Source organism: Lissotriton helveticus, chromosome 2_1, assembly GCF_964261635.1.
Source record: "Lissotriton helveticus chromosome 2_1, aLisHel1.1, whole genome shotgun sequence".
Taxonomy (NCBI): domain Eukaryota; kingdom Metazoa; phylum Chordata; class Amphibia; order Caudata; family Salamandridae; genus Lissotriton; species Lissotriton helveticus.
Genome location: NC_136059.1, coordinates 370,012,381 through 370,028,110, shown reverse-complemented (window position 1 = coordinate 370,028,110; position 15,730 = coordinate 370,012,381).

Genomic DNA, 15,730 nt, shown 5'->3' with positions numbered 1-15,730 from the left:
AAGTTCATAGGTTGCAGGGCGTGCTGCCTCATTTCTCAGGACCAGTTCCACTCACAGCATGAAGGCGCAGGCTCCCGAGCTCGTCAGCTCGGCGGCTCGTGAGAGCCAATCTTTGTACTCTTAGGGGGGTGGGAGCGCACCAGACACGCCCCAACGTAATTACCTCTTGCATGATGGTTCACGTAGTTCATAATTTCTCGCTCAATTCAATTCAAAGTGTTCATAGCCAGTGCTGTATTATTAGTTTCAATTCGTATCCCTAGACACGTGTTTTATGATTCCTCAATCGTCAGTAGGGAAAAAAAGCAAAGTTCATAGATTGCAGGGCGTGCTGCCTCATCTCTCAGGACCAGTTCCACTCACAGCATGAAGGCGTAGGCTGCCGAGCTCGTCAGCTCGGCGGCTTGTGAGAGCCAATCTTTGTACTCTTAGGGGGGTGGGAGCGCACCAGACACGCCCCAACGTAATTACCTCTTGCATGATGGTTCACGTAGTTCATAATTTCTCGCTCAATTCAATTCAAAGTGTTCATAGCCAGTGCTGTATTATTAGTTTCAATTCGTATCCCTACACACGTGTTTCATGATTCCTCAATCGTCAGTAGGAAAAAAAGCAAAGTTCATAGGTTGCAGGGCGTGCTGCCTCATCTCTCAGGACCAGTTCCACTCACAGCATGAAGGCGCAGGCTCCCGAGCTCGTCACCTCGGCGGCTCGTGAGAGCCAATCTTTGTACTCTTAGGGGGGGTGGGAGCACACCAGACACGCCCCAACGTAATTACCTCTTGCATGATGGTTCACGTAGTTCATAATTTCTCGCTCAATTCAATTCAAAGTGTTCATAGCCAGTGCTGTATTATTAGTTTCAATTTGTATCCCTAAACACGTGTTTCATGATTCCTCAATCGTCAGTAGGGAAAAAAGAAAAGTTCATAGGGTGCAGGGCGTGCTGCCTCATTTCTCAGGACCAGTTCCACTCACAGCATGAAGGCGCAGGCTGCCGAGCTCGTCAGCTCGGCGGCTCGTGAGAGCCAATCTTTGTACTCTTAGGGGGGTGGGAGCGCACCAGACACGCCCCAACGTAATTACCTCTTGCATGATGGTTCACGTAGTTCATAATTTCTCGCTCAATTCAATTCAAAGTGTTCATAGCCAGTGCTGTATTATTAGTTTCAATTTGTATCCCTAAACACGTGTTTCATGATTCCTCAATCGTCAGTAGGGAAAAAAGCAAAGTTCATAGGTTGCAGGGCGTGCTGCCTCATCTCTCAGGACCAGTTCCACTCACAGCATGAAGGCGCAGGCTCCCGAGCTCGTCAGCTCGGCGGCTCGTGAGAGCCAATCTTTGTACTCTTAGGGGGGTGGGAGCGCACCAGACACGCCCCAACGTAATTACCTCTTGCATGATGGTTCACGTAGTTCATAATTTCTCGCTCAATTCAATTCAAAGTGTTCATAACCATTGCTGTATTATTAGTTTCAATTCGTATCCCTAGACACGTGTTTTATGATTCCTCAATTGTCAGTAGGGAAAAAAAGCAAAGTTCATAGATTGCAGGGCGTGCTGCCTCATCTCTCAGGACCAGTTCCACTCACAGCATGAAGGCGTAGGCTGCCGAGCTCGTCAGCTCGGCGGCTTGTGAGAGCCAATCTTTGTACTCTTAGGGGGGTGGGAGCGCACCAGACACGCCCCAACGTAATTACCTCTTGCATGATGGTTCACGTAGTTCATAATTTCTCGCTCAATTCAATTCAAAGTGTTCATAGCCAGTGCTGTATTATTAGTTTCAATTCGTATCCCTAAACACGTGTTTCATGATTCCTCAATCGTCAGTAGGGAAAAAAGAAAAGTTCATAGGTTGCAGGGCGTGCTGCCTCATCTCTCAGGACCAGTTCCACTCACAGCATGAAGGCGCAGGCTCCCGAGCTCGTCCGCTCGGCGGCTCGTGAGAGCCAATCTTTGTACTCTTAGGGGGGTGGGAGCACACCAGACATGCCCCAACGTAATTACCTCTTGCATGATGGTTCACGTAGTTCATAATTTCTCGCTCAATTCAATTCAAAGTGTTCATAGCCAGTGCTGTATTATTAGTTTCAATTCGTATCCCTAGACACGTGTTTCATGATTCCTCAATCGTCAGTAGGGAAAAAAGCAAAGTTCATAGGTTGCAGGGCGTGCTGTCTCATCTCTCAGGACCAGTTCCACTCACAGCATAAATGCGCAGGCTCCCGAGCTCGTCAGCTCGGCGGCTCGTGAGAGCCAATCTTTGTACTCTTAGGGGGGTGGGAGCGCACCAGACACGCCCCAACGTAATTACCTCTTGCATGATGGTTCACGTAGTTCATAATTTCTCGCTCAATTCAATTCAAAGTGTTCATAGCCAGTGCTGTATTATTAGTTTCAATTCGTATCCCTAGACACGTGTTTCATGATTCCTCAATTGTCAGTAGGGAAAAAAGCAAAGTTCATAGGTTGCAGGGCGTTCTGCCTCTTCTCTCAGGACCAGTTCCACTCACAGCATGAAGGCGCAGGCTCCCGAACTCGTCAGCTCGGCGGCTCGTGAGAGCCAATCTTTGTACTCTTAGGGGGTGGGAGCGCACCAGACACGCCCCAACGTAATTACCTCTTGCATGATGGTTCACGTAGTTCATAATTTCTCGCTCAATTCAATTCAAAGTGTTCATAGCCAGTGCTGTATTATTAGTTTCAATTCGTATCCCTAGACACGTGTTTCATGATTCCTCAATCGTCAGTAGGGAAAAAAGCAAAGTTCATAGGTTGCAGGGCGTGCTGCCTCATCTCTCAGGACCAGTTCCACTCACAGCATGAAGGCGCAGGCTCCCGAGCTCGTCCGCTCGGCGGCTCGAGAGAGCCAATCTTTGTACTCTTAGGGGGGTGGGAGCACACCAGACACGCCCCAACGTAATTACCTCTTGCATGATGGTTCACGTAGTTCATAATTTCTCGCTCAATTCAATTCAAAGTGTTCATAGCCAGTGCTGTATTATTAGTTTCAATTTGTATCCCTAAACACGTGTTTCATGATTCCTCAATCGTCAGTAGGGAAAAAAGAAAAGTTCATAGGTTGCAGGGCGTGCTGCCTCATTTCTCAGGACCAGTTCCACTCACAGCATGAAGGCGCAGGCTCCCGAGCTCGTCAGCTCGGCGGCTCGTGAGAGCCAATCTTTGTACTCTTAGGGGGGTGGGAGCGCACCAGACACGCCCCAACGTAATTACCTCTTGCATGATGGTTCACGTAGTTCATAATTTCTCGCTCAATTCAATTCAAAGTGTTCATAGCCAGTGCTGTATTATTAGTTTCAATTCGTATCCCTAGACACGTGTTTTATGATTCCTCAATCGTCAGTAGGGAAAAAAAGCAAAGTTCATAGATTGCAGGGCGTGCTGCCTCATCTCTCAGGACCAGTTCCACTCACAGCATGAAGGCGTAGGCTGCCGAGCTCGTCAGCTCGGCGGCTTGTGAGAGCCAATCTTTGTACTCTTAGGGGGGTGGGAGCGCACCAGACACGCCCCAACGTAATTACCTCTTGCATGATGGTTCACGTAGTTCATAATTTCTCGCTCAATTCAATTCAAAGTGTTCATAGCCAGTGCTGTATTATTAGTTTCAATTCGTATCCCTACACACGTGTTTCATGATTCCTCAATCGTCAGTAGGAAAAAAAGCAAAGTTCATAGGTTGCAGGGCGTGCTGCCTCATCTCTCAGGACCAGTTCCACTCACAGCATGAAGGCGCAGGCTCCCGAGCTCGTCAGCTCGGCGGCTCGTGAGAGCCAATCTTTGTACTCTTAGGGGGGTGGGAGCGCACCAGACACGCCCCAACGTAATTACCTCTTGCATGATGGTTCACGTAGTTCATAATTTCTCGCTCAATTCAATTCAAAGTGTTCATAGCCAGTGCTGTATTATTAGTTTCAATTCGTATCCCTAGACACGTGTTTCATGATTCCTCAATTGTCAGTAGGGAAAAAAAGCAAAGTTCATAGATTGCAGGGCGTGCTGCCTCATCTCTCAGGACCAGTTCCACTCACAGCATGAAGGCGTAGGCTGCCGAACTCGTCAGCTCGGCGGCTTGTGAGAGCCAATCTTTGTACTCTTAGGGGGTGGGAGCGCACCAGACACGCCCCAACGTAATTACCTCTTGCATGATGGTTCACGTAGTTCATAATTTCTCGCTCAATTCAATTCAAAGTGTTCATAGCCAGTGCTGTATTATTAGTTTCAATTCGTATCCCTACACACGTGTTTCATGATTCCTCAATCGTCAGTAGGAAAAAAAGCAAAGTTCATAGGTTGCAGGGCGTACTGCCTCATCTCTCAGGACCAGTTCCACTCACAGCATGAAGGCGCAGGCTCCCGAGCTCGTCCGCTCGGCGGCTCGAGAGAGCCAATCTTTGTACTCTTAGGGGGGTGGGAGCACACCAGACACGCCCCAACGTAATTACCTCTTGCATGATGGTTCACGTAGTTCATAATTTCTCGCTCAATTCAATTCAAAGAGTTCATAGCCAGTGCTGTATTATTAGTTTCAATTCGTATCCCTAGACACGTGTTTCATGATTCCTCAATCGTCAGTAGGGAAAAAAGAAAAGTTCATAGGTTGCAGGGCGTGCTGTCTCATCTCTCAGGACCAGTTCCACTCACAGCATAAATGCGCAGGCTCCCGAGCTCGTCAGCTCGGCGGCTCGTGAGAGCCAATCTTTGTACTCTTAGGGGGGTGGGAGCACACCAGACACGCCCCAACGTAATTACCTCTTGCATGATGGTTCACGTAGTTCATAATTTTTCGCTCAATTCAATTCAAAGTGTTCATAGCCAGTGCTGTATTATTAGTTTCAATTCGTATCCCTAAACACGTGTTTCATGATTCCTCAATCGTCAGTAGGGAAAAAAGAAAAGTTCATAGGTTGCAGGGCGTGCTGCCTCCTCTCTCAGGACCAGTTCCACTCACAGCATGAAGGCGCAGGCTCCCGAGCTCGTCAGCTCGGCCGCTCGTGAGAGGCAATCTTTGTACTCTTAGGGGGGTGGGAGCGCACCCGACACGCCCCAACGTAATTACCTCTTGCATGATGGTTCACGTAGTTCATAATTTCTCGCTCAATTCAATTCAAAGTGTTCATAGCCAGTGCTGTATTATTAGTTTCAATTCGTATCCCTAAACACGTGTTTCATGATTCCTCAATCGTCAGTAGGGAAAAAAGAAAAGTTCATAGGTTGCAGGGCGTGCTGCCTCATCTCTCAGGACCTTTTCCACTCACAGCATGAAGGCGCAGGCTCCCGAGCTCGTCCGCTCGGCGGCTCGTGAGAGCCAATCTTTGTACTCTTAGGGGGGTGGGAGCACACCAGACACGCCCCAACGTAATTAACTCTTGCATGATGGTTCACGTAGTTCATAATTTCTCGCTCAATTCAATTCAAAGTGTTCATAGCCAGTGCTGTATTATTAGTTTCAATTCGTATCCATAGACACGTGTTTCATGATTCCTTAATCGTCAGTAGGGAAAAAAGCAAAGTTCATAGGTTGCAGGGCGTGCTGCCTCATCTCTCAGGACCAGTTCCACTCACAGCATGAAGGCGCAGGCTCCCGAGCTCGTCAGCTCGGCGGCTCGTGAGAGCCAATCTTTGTACTCTTAGGGGGGGTGGGAGCGCACCAGACACGCCCCAACGTAATTACCTCTTGCATGATGGTTCACGTAGTTCATAATTTCTCGCTCAATTCAATTCAAAGTGTTCGTAGCCAGTGCTGTATTATTAGTTTCAATTCGTATCCCTAGACACGTGTTTCATGATTCCTCAATCGTCAGTAGGGAAAAAAGCAAAGTTCATAGGTTGCAGGGCGTGCTGCCTCATCTCTCAGGACCAGTTCCACTCACAGCATGAAGGCGCAGGATCCCGAGCTCGTCCGCTCGGCGGCTCGTGAGAGCCAATCTTTGTACTCTTAGGGGGGTGGGAGCACACCAGACACGCCCCAACGTAATTACCTCTTGCATGATGGTTCATGTAGTTCATAATTTCTCGCTCAATTCAATTCAAAGTGTTCATAGCCAGTGCTGTATTATTAGTTTCAATTCGTATCCCTAAACACTTGTTTCATGATTCCTCAATCGTCAGTAGGGAAAAAAGAAAAGTTCATAGGTTGCAGGGCGTGGTGCCTCATTTCTCAGGACCAGTTCCACTCACAGCATGAAGGCGCAGGCTCCCGAGCTCGTCAGCTCGGCGGCTCGTGAGAGCCAATCTTTGTACTCTTAGGGGGGTGGGAGCGCACCAGACACGCCCCAACGTAATTACCTCTTGCATGATGGTTCACGTAGTTCATAATTTCTCGCTCAATTCAATTCAAAGTGTTCATAGCCAGTGCTGTATTATTAGTTTCAATTCGTATCCCTAGACACGTGTTTCATGATTCCTTAATCGTCAGTAGGGAAAAAAGCAAAGTTCATAGGTTGCAGGGCGTGCTGCCTCATCTCTCAGGACCAGTTCCACTCACAGAATGAAGGCGCAGGCTCCCGAGCTCGTCAGCTCGGCGGCTCTTGAGAGCCAATCTTTGTACTCTTAGGGGGGTGGGAGCGCACCAGACACGCCCCAACGTAATTACCTCTTGCATGATCGTTCACGTAGTTCATAATTTCTCGCTCAATTCAATTCAAAGAGTTCATAGCCAGTGCTGTATTATTAGTTTCAATTCGTATCCCTAGACACGTGTTTCATGATTCCTCAATCGTCAGTAGGGAAAAAAGCAAAGTTCATAGGTTGCAGGGCGTGCTGCCTCATCTCTCAGGACCAGTTCCACTCACAGCATGAAGGCGCAGGCTCCCGAGCTCGTCAGCTCGGCGGCTCGTGAGAGCCAATCTTTGTACTGTTAGGGGGGGTGGGAGCGCACCAGACACGCCCCAACGTAATTACCTCTTGCATGATGGTTCAAGTAGTTCATAATTTCTCGCTCAATTCAATTCAAAGTGTTCATAGCCAGTGCTGTATTATTAGTTTCAATTCGTATCCCTAGACACGTGTTTCATGATTCCTCAATCGTCAGTAGTGAAAAAAGCAAAGTTCATAGGTTGCAGGGCGTGCTGTCTCATCTCTCAGGACCAGTTCCACTCACAGCATAAATGCGCAGGCTCCCGAGCTCGTCAGCTCGGCGGCTCGTGAGAGCCAATCTTTGTACTCTTAGGGGGGTGGGAGCGCACCAGACACGCCCCAACGTAATTACCTCTTGCATGATGGTTCACGTAGTTCATAATTTCTCGCTCAATTCAATTCAAAGTGTTCATAGCCAGTGCTGTATTATTAGTTTCAATTCGTATCCCTAAACACGTGTTTCATGATTCCTCAATCGTCAGTAGGGAAAAAAGAAAAGTTCATAGGTTGCAGGGCGTGCTGCCTCATCTCTCAGGACCAGTTCCACTCACAGCATGAAGGCGCAGGCTCCCGAGCTCGTCCGCTCGGCGGCTCGTGAGAGCCAATCTTTGTACTCTTAGGGGGGTGGGAGCACACCAGACACGCCCCAACGTAATTACCTCTTGCATGATGGTTCACGTAGTTCATAATTTCTCGCTCAATTCAATTCAAAGTGTTCATAGCCAGTGCTGTATTATTAGTTTCAATTCGTATCCCTAGACACGTGTTTCATGATTCCTTAATCGTCAGTAGGGAAAAAAGCAAAGTTCATAGGTTGCAGGGCGTGCTGCCTCATCTCTCAGGACCAGTTCCACTCACAGCATGAAGGCGCAGGCTCCCGAGCTCGTCAGCTCGGCGGCTCGTGAGAGCCAATCTTTGTACTCTTAGGGGGGGTGGGAGCGTACCAGACACGCCCCAACGTAATTACCTCTTGCATGATGGTTCACGTAGTTCATAATTTCTCGCTCAATTCAATTCAAAGTGTTCATAGCCAGTGCTGTATTATTAGTTTCAATTCATATCCCTAGACACGTGTTTCATGATTCCTCAATCGTCAGTAGGGAAAAAAGCAAAGTTCATAGGTTGCAGGGCGTGCTGTCTCATCTCTCAGGACCAGTTCCACTCACAGCATAAATGCGCAGGCTCCCGAGCTCGTCAGCTCGGCGGCTCGTGAGAGCCAATCTTTGTACTCTTAGGGGGGTGGGAGCGCACCAGACACGCCCCAACGTAATTACCTCTTGCATGATGGTTCACGTAGTTCATAATTTCTCGCTCAATTCAATTCAAAGTGTTCATAGCCAGTGCTGTATTATTAGTTTCAATTCGTATCCCTAGACACGTGTTTCATGATTCCTCAATTGTCAGTAGGGAAAAAAGCAAAGTTCATAGGTTGCAGGGCGTTCTGCCTCTTCTCTCAGGACCAGTTCCACTCACAGCATGAAGGCGCAGGCTCCCGAGCTCGTCCGCTCGGCGGCTCGAGAGAGCCAATCTTTGTACTCTTAGGGGGGTGGGAGCGCACCAGACACGCCCCAACGTAATTACCTCTTGCATGATGGTTCACGTAGTTCATAATTTCTCGCTCAATTCAATTCAAAGTGTTCATAGCCAGTGCTGTATTATTAGTTTCAATTTGTATCCCTAAACACGTGTTTCATGATTCCTCAATCGTCAGTAGGGAAAAAAAGCAAAGTTCATAGATTGCAGGGCGTGCTGCCTCATCTCTCAGGACCAGTTCCACTCACAGCATGAAGGCGTAGGCTGCCGAGCTCGTCAGCTCGGCGGCTCGTGAGAGCCAATCTTTGTACTCTTAGGGGGGTGGGAGCGCACCAGACACGCCCCAACGTAATTACCTCTTGCATGATGGTTCACGTAGTTCATAATTTCTCGCTCAATTCAATTCAAAGAGTTCATAGCCAGTGCTGTATTATTAGTTTCAATTCGTATCCCTAGACACGTGTTTCATGATTCCTCAATCGTCAGTAGGGAAAAAAGCAAAGTTCATAGGTTGCAGGGCGTGCTGTCTCATCTCTCAGGACCAGTTCCACTCACAGCATAAATGCGCAGGCTCCCGAGCTCGTCAGCTCGGCGGCTCGTGAGAGCCAATCTTTGTACTCTTAGGGGGGTGGGAGCACACCAGACACGCCCCAACGTAATTACCTCTTGCATGATGGTTCACGTAGTTCATAATTTTTCGCTCAATTCAATTCAAAGTGTTCATAGCCAGTGCTGTATTATTAGTTTCAATTCGTATCCCTAAACACGTGTTTCATGATTCCTCAATCGTCAGTAGGGAAAAAAGAAAAGTTCATAGGTTGCAGGGCGTGCTGCCTCCTCTCTCAGGACCAGTTCCACTCACAGCATGAAGGCGCAGGCTCCCGAGCTCGTCAGCTCGGCCGCTCGTGAGAGCCAATCTTTGTACTCTTAGGGGGGTGGGAGCGCACCCGACACGCCCCAACGTAATTACCTCTTGCATGATGGTTCACGTAGTTCATAATTTCTCGCTCAATTCAATTCAAAGTGTTCATAGCCAGTGCTGTATTATTAGTTTCAATTCGTATCCCTAAACACGTGTTTCATGATTCCTCAATCGTCAGTAGGGAAAAAAGAAAAGTTCATAGGTTGCAGGGCGTGCTGCCTCATCTCTCAGGACCAGTTCCACTCACAGCATGAAGGCGCAGGCTCCCGAGCTCGTCCGCTCGGCGGCTCGTGAGAGCCAATCTTTGTACTCTTAGGGGGGTGGGAGCACACCAGACACGCCCCAACGTAATTAACTCTTGCATGATGGTTCACGTAGTTCATAATTTCTCGCTCAATTCAATTCAAAGTGTTCATAGCCAGTGCTGTATTATTAGTTTCAATTCGTATCCATAGACACGTGTTTCATGATTCCTTAATCGTCAGTAGGGAAAAAAGCAAAGTTCATAGGTTGCAGGGCGTGCTGCCTCATCTCTCAGGACCAGTTCCACTCACAGCATGAAGGCGCAGGCTCCCGAGCTCGTCAGCTCGGCGGCTCGTGAGAGCCAATCTTTGTACTCTTAGGGGGGGTGGGAGCGCGCCAGACACGCCCCAACGTAATTACCTCTTGCATGATGGTTCACGTAGTTCATAATTTCTCGCTCAATTCAATTCAAAGTGTTCGTAGCCAGTGCTGTATTATTAGTTTCAATTCGTATCCCTAGACACGTGTTTCATGATTCCTCAATCGTCAGTAGGGAAAAAAGCAAAGTTCATAGGTTGCAGGGCGTGCTGCCTCATCTCTCAGGACCAGTTCCACTCACAGCATGAAGGCGCAGGCTCCCGAGCTCGTCCGCTCGGCGGCTCGTGAGAGCCAATCTTTGTACTCTTAGGGGGGTGGGAGCACACCAGACACGCCCCAACGTAATTACCTCTTGCATGATGGTTCACGTAGTTCATAATTTCTCGCTCAATTCAATTCAAAGTGTTCATAGCCAGTGCTGTATTATTAGTTTCAATTCGTATCCCTAAACACTTGTTTCATGATTCCTCAATCGTCAGTAGGGAAAAAAGAAAAGTTCATAGGTTGCAGGGCGTGGTGCCTCATTTCTCAGGACCAGTTCCACTCACAGCATGAAGGCGCAGGCTCCCGAGCTCGTCAGCTCGGCGGCTCGTGAGAGCCAATCTTTGTACTCTTAGGGGGGTGGGAGCGCACCAGACACGCCCCAACGTAATTACCTCTTGCATGATGGTTCACGTAGTTCATAATTTCTCGCTCAATTCAATTCAAAGTGTTCATAGCCAGTGCTGTATTATTAGTTTCAATTCGTATCCCTAGACACGTGTTTCATGATTCCTTAATCGTCAGTAGGGAAAAAAGCAAAGTTCATAGGTTGCAGGGCGTGCTGCCTCATTTCTCAGGACCAGTTCCACTCACAGCATGAAGGCGCAGGCTCCCGAGCTCGTCAGCTCGGCGGCTCGTGAGAGCCAATCTTTGTACTCTTAGGGGGGTGGGAGCGCACCAGACACGCCCCAACGTAATTACCTCTTGCATGATCGTTCACGTAGTTCATAATTTCTCGCTCAATTCAATTCAAAGAGTTCATAGCCAGTGCTGTATTATTAGTTTCAATTCGTATCCCTAGACACGTGTTTCATGATTCCTCAATCGTCAGTAGGGAAAAAAGCAAAGTTCATAGGTTGCAGGGCGTGCTGCCTCATCTCTCAGGACCAGTTCCACTCACAGCATGAAGGCGCAGGCTCCCGAGCTCGTCAGCTCGGCGGCTCGTGAGAGCCAATCTTTGTACTGTTAGGGGGGGTGGGAGCGCACCAGACACGCCCCAACGTAATTACCTCTTGCATGATGGTTCAAGTAGTTCATAATTTCTCGCTCAATTCAATTCAAAGTGTTCATAGCCAGTGCTGTATTATTAGTTTCAATTCGTATCCCTAGACACGTGTTTCATGATTCCTCAATCGTCAGTAGTGAAAAAAGCAAAGTTCATAGGTTGCAGGGCGTGCTGTCTCATCTCTCAGGACCAGTTCCACTCACAGCATAAATGCGCAGGCTCCCGAGCTCGTCAGCTCGGCGGCTCGTGAGAGCCAATCTTTGTACTCTTAGGGGGGTGGGAGCGCACCAGACACGCCCCAACGTAATTACCTCTTGCATGATGGTTCACGTAGTTCATAATTTCTCGCTCAATTCAATTCAAAGTGTTCATAGCCAGTGCTGTATTATTAGTTTCAATTCGTATCCCTAAACACATGTTTCATGATTCCTCAATCGTCAGTAGGGAAAAAAGAAAAGTTCATAGGTTGCAGGGCGTGCTGCCTCATCTCTCAGGACCAGTTCCACTCACAGCATGAAGGCGCAGGGTCCCGAGCTCGTCCGCTCGGCGGCTCGTGAGAGCCAATCTTTGTACTCTTAGGGGGGTGGGAGCACACCAGACACGCCCCAACGTAATTACCTCTTGCATGATGGTTCACGTAGTTCATAATTTCTCGCTCAATTCAATTCAAAGTGTTCATAGCCAGTGCTGTATTATTAGTTTCAATTCGTATCCCTAGACACGTGTTTCATGATTCCTTAATCGTCAGTAGGGAAAAAAGCAAAGTTCATAGGTTGCAGGGCGTGCTGCCTCATCTCTCAGGACCAGTTCCACTCACAGCATGAAGGCGCAGGCTCCCGAGCTCGTCAGCTCGGCGGCTCGTGAGAGCCAATCTTTGTACTCTTAGGGGGGGTGGGAGCGTACCAGACACGCCCCAACGTAATTACCTCTTGCATGATGGTTCACGTAGTTCATAATTTCTCGCTCAATTCAATTCAAAGTGTTCATAGCCAGTGCTGTATTATTAGTTACAATTCATATCCCTAGACACGTGTTTCATGATTCCTCAATCGTCAGTAGGGAAAAAAGCAAAGTTCATAGGTTGCAGGGCGTGCTGTCTCATCTCTCAGGACCAGTTCCACTCACAGCATAAATGCGCAGGCTCCCGAGCTCGTCAGCTCGGCGGCTCGTGAGAGCCAATCTTTGTACTCTTAGGGGGGTGGGAGCGCACCAGACACGCCCCAACGTAATTACCTCTTGCATGATGGTTCACGTAGTTCATAATTTCTCGCTCAATTCAATTCAAAGTGTTCATAGCCAGTGCTGTATTATTAGTTTCAATTCGTATCCCTAGACACGTGTTTCATGATTCCTCAATTGTCAGTAGGGAAAAAAGCAAAGTTCATAGGTTGCAGGGCGTTCTGCCTCTTCTCTCAGGACCAGTTCCACTCACAGCATGAAGGCGCAGGCTCCCGAACTCGTCAGCTCGGCGGCTCGTGAGAGCCAATCTTTGTACTCTTAGGGGGTGGGAGCGCACCAGACACGCCCCAACGTAATTACCTCTTGCATGATGGTTCACGTAGTTCATAATTTCTCGCTCAATTCAATTCAAAGTGTTCATAGCCAGTGCTGTATTATTAGTTTCAATTCGTATCCCTAAACACGTGTTTCATGATTCCTCAATCGTCAGTAGGGAAAAAAGAAAAGTTCATAGGTTGCAGGGCGTGCTGCCTCATTTCTCAGGACCAGTTCCACTCACAGCATGAAGGCGCAGGCTCCCGAGCTCGTCAGCTCGGCGGCTCGTGAGAGCCAATCTTTGTACTCTTAGGGGGGTGGGAGCGCACCAGACACGCCCCAACGTAATTACCTCTTGCATGATGGTTCACGTAGTTCATAATTTCTCGCTCAATTCAATTCAAAGTGTTCATAGCCAGTGCTGTATTATTAGTTTCAATTCGTATCCCTAGACACGTGTTTTATGATTCCTCAATCGTCAGTAGGGAAAAAAAGCAAAGTTCATAGATTGCAGGGCGTGCTGCCTCATCTCTCAGGACCAGTTCCACTCACAGCATGAAAGCGTAGGCTGCCGAGCTCGTCAGCTCGGCGGCTTGTGAGAGCCAATCTTTGTACTCTTAGGGGGGTGGGAGCGCACCAGACACGCCCCAACGTAATTACCTCTTGCATGATGGTTCACGTAGTTCATAATTTCTCGCTCAATTCAATTCAAAGTGTTCATAGCCAGTGCTGTATTATTAGTTTCAATTCGTATCCCTACACACGTGTTTCATGATTCCTCAATCGTCAGTAGGAAAAAAAGCAAAGTTCATAGGTTGCAGGGCGTGCTGCCTCATCTCTCAGGACCAGTTCCACTCACAGCATGAAGGCGCAGGCTCCCGAGCTCGTCAGCTCGGCGGCTCGTGAGAGCCAATCTTTGTACTCTTAGGGGGGTGGGAGCGCACCAGACACGCCCCAACGTAATTACCTCTTGCATGATGGTTCACGTAGTTCATAATTTCTCGCTCAATTCAATTCAAAGAGTTCATAGCCAGTGCCGTATTATTAGTTTCAATTCGTATCCCTAGACACGTGTTTCATGATTCCTCAATCGTCAGTAGGGAAAAAAGCAAAGTTCATAGGTTGCAGGGCGTGCTGTCTCATCTCTCAGGACCAGTTCCACTCACAGCATAAATGCGCAGGCTCCCGAGCTCGTCAGCTCGGCGGCTCGTGAGAGCCAATCTTTGTACTCTTAGGGGGGTGGGAGCACACCAGACACGCCCCAACGTAATTACCTCTTGCATGATGGTTCACGTAGTTCATAATTTCTCGCTCAATTCAATTCAAAGTGTTCATAGCCAGTGCTGTATTATTAGTTTCAATTTGTATCCCTAAACACGTGTTTCATGATTCCTCAATCGTCAGTAGGGAAAAAAGAAAAGTTCATAGGTTGCAGGGCGTGCTGCCTCATTTCTCAGGACCAGTTCCACTCACAGCATGAAGGCGCAGGCTGCCGAGCTCGTCAGCTCGGCGGCTCGTGAGAGCCAATCTTTGTACTCTTAGGGGGGTGGGAGCGCACCAGACACGCCCCAACGTAATTACCTCTTGCATGATGGTTCACGTAGTTCATAATTTCTCGCTCAATTCAATTCAAAGTGTTCATAGCCAGTGCTGTATTATTAGTTTCAATTTGTATCCCTAAACACGTGTTTCATGATTCCTCAATCGTCAGTAGGGAAAAAAGCAAAGTTCATAGGTTGCAGGGCGTGCTGCCTCATCTCTCAGGACCAGTTCCACTCACAGCATGAAGGCGCAGGCTCCCGAGCTCGTCAGCTCGGCGGCTCGTGAGAGCCAATCTTTGTACTCTTAGGGGGGTGGGAGCGCACCAGACACGCCCCAACGTAATTACCTCTTGCATGATGGTTCACGTAGTTCATAATTTCTCGCTCAATTCAATTCAAAGTGTTCATAACCATTGCTGTATTATTAGTTTCAATTCGTATCCCTAGACACGTGTTTTATGATTCCTCAAATGTCAGTAGGGAAAAAAAGCAAAGTTCATAGATTGCAGGGCGTGCTGCCTCATCTCTCAGGACCAGTTCCACTCACAGCATGAAGGCGTAGGCTGCCGAGCTCGTCAGCTCGGCGGCTTGTGAGAGCCAATCTTTGTACTCTTAGGGGGGTGGGAGCGCACCAGACACGCCCCAACGTAATTACCTCTTGCATGATGGTTCACGTAGTTCATAATTTCTCGCTCAATTCAATTCAAAGTGTTCATAGCCAGTGCTGTATTATTAGTTTCAATTCGTATCCCTAAACACGTGTTTCATGATTCCTCAATCGTCAGTAGGGAAAAAAGAAAAGTTCATAGGTTGCAGGGCGTGCTGCCTCATCTCTCAGGACCAGTTCCACTCACAGCATGAAGGCGCAGGCTCTCGAGCTCGTCCGCTCGGCGGCTCGTGAGAGCCAATCTTTGTACTCTTAGGGGGGTGGGAGCACACCAGACACGCCCCAACGTAATTACCTCTTGCATGATGGTTCACGTAGTTCATAATTTCTCGCTCAATTCAATTCAAAGTGTTCATAGCCAGTGCTGTATTATTAGTTTCAATTCGTATCCCTAGACACGTGTTTCATGATTCCTTAATCGTCAGTAGGGAAAAAAGCAAAGTTCATAGGTTGCAGGGCGTGCTGCCTCATCTCTCAGGACCAGTTCCACTCACAGCATGAAGGCGCAGGCTCCCGAGCTCGTCAGCTCGGCGGCTCGTGAGAGCCAATCTTTGTACTCTTAGGGGGGGTGGGAGCGTACCAGACACGCCCCAACGTAATTACCTCTTGCATGATGGTTCACGTAGTTCATAATTTCTCACTCAATTCAATTCAAAGTGTTCATAGCCAGTGCTGTATTATTAGTTTCAATTCATATCCCTAGACACGTGTTTCATGATTCCTCAATCGTCAGTAGGGAAAAAAGCAAAGTTCATAGGTTGCAGGGCGTGCTGTCTCATCTCTCAGGACCAGTTCCACTCACAGCATA